Source organism: Rousettus aegyptiacus, unplaced genomic scaffold, assembly GCF_014176215.1.
Source record: "Rousettus aegyptiacus isolate mRouAeg1 unplaced genomic scaffold, mRouAeg1.p scaffold_m13_p_17, whole genome shotgun sequence".
Lineage (NCBI taxonomy): Eukaryota > Metazoa > Chordata > Mammalia > Chiroptera > Pteropodidae > Rousettus > Rousettus aegyptiacus.
This window is the reverse complement of record NW_023416292.1, coordinates 37,869,358-37,874,296: the sequence shown is the minus strand read 5'-3', so window position 1 is coordinate 37,874,296 and position 4,939 is coordinate 37,869,358.

Sequence of the window (4,939 nt, the reverse complement as noted above, 5' to 3'; positions counted from 1 at the left end):
TAGAAAAGTTAGGTAATATGCACATCTCTATAATTTACATACTTCTTTTGCATTACTTATATCTTCAATTTAAAATTTTTTAAAATCCCATTTGATAAAAAATAATAACTGTGTTAGTCAGTATCACTGCCTTACTCCTAGTTAACTCCTAGTTGACTAGTATTTCTTCCCAAGAGTATATTTATAAAACATATATGAGAAGACACTACCCAGAAGTAAACACAATTAGTGCCCAATGACTGATATAAAATAGAAATTCAGTAAATATTTTAAATAGATGAATAAATAGGCAGTTATTTTCTCTTCTTAAAAAGGCTTTCTGCTTTTCATATTTTTAAATCTTTTCCTAAGCTTAAAGAAATTTACTTCTTTTTCCCCATGTACCATACATAGCCAAGATTCTACATCATCGTATATGAATATCACACAAAAGCACATATCGAATCACAATACTACCAAAGACTTTGGCAACATCAACAATGTGATCTCCTGTTCTTTTGATGAATGTGAAGCTATATAGTCTATGTCGATTTGTATTTTGAGACAATGGGTCTACATCTGTAAAATTTTTGTATTTAACTTCACTATATTTCAATGTATTAACAACCATATTAATATAGAAAGATAGAAAACAAAAGAAATATTTGTAGGAAACACATCTATTGCATGCATCAGATTCTCTTCTAAGTAGGCACTTAAAACACACACACATGTGTAATTTATGTAACCTCATGACATAGATACCTACCATTACTATCTGTATATTAGAAATGAGGAAACCAAAACACAGAAAAATTAAGATATTTTATTAAAGTTACACAGTATTTTAACAATGTTACATAGTAATAAGAAGTAGAGATGTGATCTAAACCCAAGAAATGTATCTCACAATCCATAATTTTAATCAACATGTTGAATTTTCTGTGCTACCCCTTAAGCAGAAACAGTGAGTATATAGACATCGTAACTTATATCTCTAGTTGATAACATTTATAAAACACATAGCACCATGCCTAACATGAATACTCAACTAATGTCCCTTTTACCTTTATCTTTCTCTCCTACACACACAAAAGCAATACCTGCTCTCTGTTCAGAGAGACTAAGTTGACAGTACTATGTATTCTAGATAGGCGAAAATCTTAGCACACATATTCAACTAAAAAAGTCATTTTTATTCTTAACTACAGTGGAATAACTTATGAGAGGATGAACACTGTCGTGGGCCTGGAATGTCCAAGTTTTCAACTGTTACTTGTTATAATTATTAATGGTACCCATGTCTTGCTTAAAAAACTACTCCAGTTTGGAAGATAAATTTAATGACAACCTAACATATACACAGTGCTTTGACTGAATTGTGTTTCTACAGCTTAAGAGGGAAGACAAGTTCTGTCTAATATGAATTGAAAGATTAATTTGCATCAATATACCAAAGAAATACATTAAATTCTACAGTAAATGTTAACCTGTATATAATGTAATAATTAGGAAAAAAATGTTGGTGTAATTTCAAGTAGCAAACAGAGAAGTTTATAGGCTATTAAGTTCTAGTAAGAATTTTATTTCCTTCAGAAAAAAACCTATTGTTTATAGGTTGTCAAATGTGTATATATCTATTATGTTTTAAATAGATGTCTCCTTTGCTACCTAGGAATTCTTAAAATAGTTTTGAAGTAGTTTGGTACTTTGATTAAGATTGTCATTCAATTGATTTCCAACTGTAATTGAAAAATTTAAAAAAATATTTAAAAAAGTATGTCATTCACTTTTAAAGAACACCAAAAATTCTTTTTCTCTTCTCTCATAAATATGAGAGTAATATTGTTCCATTAGTCTTTTACATAACATAATCACTGAGAATACAGCTGGTTATATGTTATTCTGGTGGTAGTTTTGCAACTTATGCTATAACTTAATTAAGATATTGGAGGAATATATAAGTACACAAAGTTATATCAGTTTCACAGATAATCCTAAGAACAAGGCATTACGTTATCATTAGAACGAACAACACCTGAATTCCTAAAATGCCTTTTTGAATATTTCTATTAACATTTGTACTCTCAAAACATTAACTTTATATCACAAATTAATGTTTCATTTATTTCATAGGCATATATGTGTTTTCTTGGGCTACATAAAAGCATATGGGAAAAATAACAAAATGCGTAAATAAAATGGCAATCAGATTTTACATTAAGAATTCTGATACTAGTATCAAAAGCAGACTAATTAGAAACCAAGTAAAGTCAATAATAACTTTATCATAAAAACATATGACATTGGACATAGTTAATAATATTTATTTCACAGATTATTTTTATATGTATTTAATTGTTATTTTTTAATAAAAGCAATATTTTATTTGGATGTATTCTTCTCTGAGTTAATCTGTTTTTTTGCTATTAAATTCTAGAAGTAGCAGGTAATGAAAATGAAAATAATTACAGTTAACATTTAATAAATGTTTTCTATCAATTAGTCACAGCAATAAATGTTTTACTCGTGGTCTTATGTCTGCAAATGATTGTTTTTCTATAATTGCATTTTAATGTACATAAAAAAGTGACACTAAAGTTTTGGTAATAATATTTTCATTATAGGAAAATAAAGCTCAATTAGCTAGAAAACAAACTAGCAGTTTATAATTTTTAAATTGATATTTCCTCCATGGTCATTTGCATTACTATATTGTTTATTTAATAGATATTTACATAATAGAATTTTAGAGGATTTTATAAAATAATGTTTAATGTAACTATACATAATTAGGAAGACAAACATCAGAACATGGTAAATTTCAATTAGACAATTTATATACTTAGCATCAGTTAAATGCGGAGGTTCATTAATGAGTGAATTTACTTAGGCCTTATACTACATAGCATTTTTATTAGTTTTAAAGAAGATTGGTTTTCATACAGATTTTGAGTGAATGGAAATACACACAATAGTTTCTGATCTATTCTTCCCTGCTTCCCTTCCCTTTTCTACTAGGGATCCAACACTATGAATAAAATTGGGTAGATATTGATGATAGATATTTCAAAACTTTTTAGATTTTTTTTTCTTTTTTCTTCCAATTTTCCAATAAAGTGTTTTAAAATACCACTGCTTTTTCTCCCTTTCCATGCCTCTAAGAACACAATTTCCCCTGATATCTAACATTTAGGTAATTTGGAATCATCAAAAGCACATCTTGAATTTTTAAGGGGAAGTAAGCAACGATTTGTGTACTAGAAGTCATGGACTAATAAAAGGTAAGACCACACCCTGAACATTACGCCATCTTATAACTCCCCTCTTCCTATCTCTTTGCCATATATGGAGTGACCTCTGACTGTCTTGGGTTATGTCTGCTACCATAGAATAATAATGCCCCCTTTCTTTCTTAAATGTGTTCCAGATTAGAAAATAAATTATATGGTCACTCTGTTTCTATGGAATGTAATAGGGATAGAATGGAAGTGACTCAGAGGATCCTGGAAAAAAGTATTTAATATTAGACCATAGAAACTCTTTCAAAATATACCTCGTAGAGTTAGGTTTTTTAGCAAGGCATACTTTGATTTCTTGTGCACAGCGAAGTACGTGTAGTTGATATTAACTGCCAGGATGTTACGGGCAACAAAGGACAACAGTTCTTCATTAGCTTATGCCACTAGAGAGTCACCCCAGTAACTTGACTCCTGAAATAATTACAGGGTCATCATTAGATAGGTCTATATTTTCTTTCAGTATTTCTGCATTTTCTGGTTTTATATTTAAATAGTTGTACACAGGCTATGAGAATCTAAGTTTGTCTGTTTTATCTATGTTGCCACAAATCATTAAGTGAAATAATTTTCTTCCAGTGAATTTAAATTATACAAAAAAATTAAATATAATAATTGTACAGATTTTATATAATACTATTAAATTTGATTTAATTTATAATACAGATTAGGATTTTTGAGAAGAAGGGATATATTTACAGTCTTCCAGGTTATCTACAGTTCTTTAAAGAGTATCAAGGGTATATTAAATTTGGATGGAAAACATTTCTCTGGACATTGTCACATGTTTAATTTTTCCAGATGAAACTTAAAATATCTTTATTTAGACTCCATTAGCCCCAGCCCAAAAATATGTGGGTCGAAATTAAAATTTTGTTACGTTTTTATTAGAATCGTGCTGAAATTATAGCTTATTAGGGAGAAATATGCATCCTCATACAGAAGATGTTATGCTGCTCCATTCACTTAGTTTGTTTTGTTACATTTCTGTACATGTATGAAATTCAGAATACAAATACATTATAAGAATATAAATCTAAACCTTTTCTAAATTAATACTAGATAATTCATACTTTCATTATTATCTCGAATGGGTCTTTCTATTATACTAGTTAATGTTCATCGTTAATATTTTTGCAGTTAATTTTTAGCAGAAAATTTTGCAATTTCTGTGCCAGTTACACAAATAGTGATAATTGTCTAAATAATTTAGTGCTACATTAGATAGTATTTAATAGTGATGACATTAAGTTATCCTTGTCTTTCTTCTCATTTAATAAGAATCCCTTTTAATCTTTACCCTCAAATATGATACAGGCTGTTGGTAAATATTTTAAAAAATATTTGGTAAAATATTTATTTTAGTAAAATAGTTATTTTACATTTGATTAATAAAAGAACTAAATTGTTATTAGACCATGTTGAACTCTGAAGTGCATAATTAATATTCATGCTTTTCTTTTTCACTCATTATAAGGTAACTTATTTACTAGATCATATTGCTGAAGCTCTTTATTTTCTATGACAAATCTTGTAGAATTTGTATAAAAATCCCTTGAGAGCTTTATCATTCTTATAATGTGCTTCAGATTTTAATTTGCTAATTCACATTTTAAAGGTTTGCGTGTTTATTTTTCAGTAATATTAGAATGCAAAGGTTT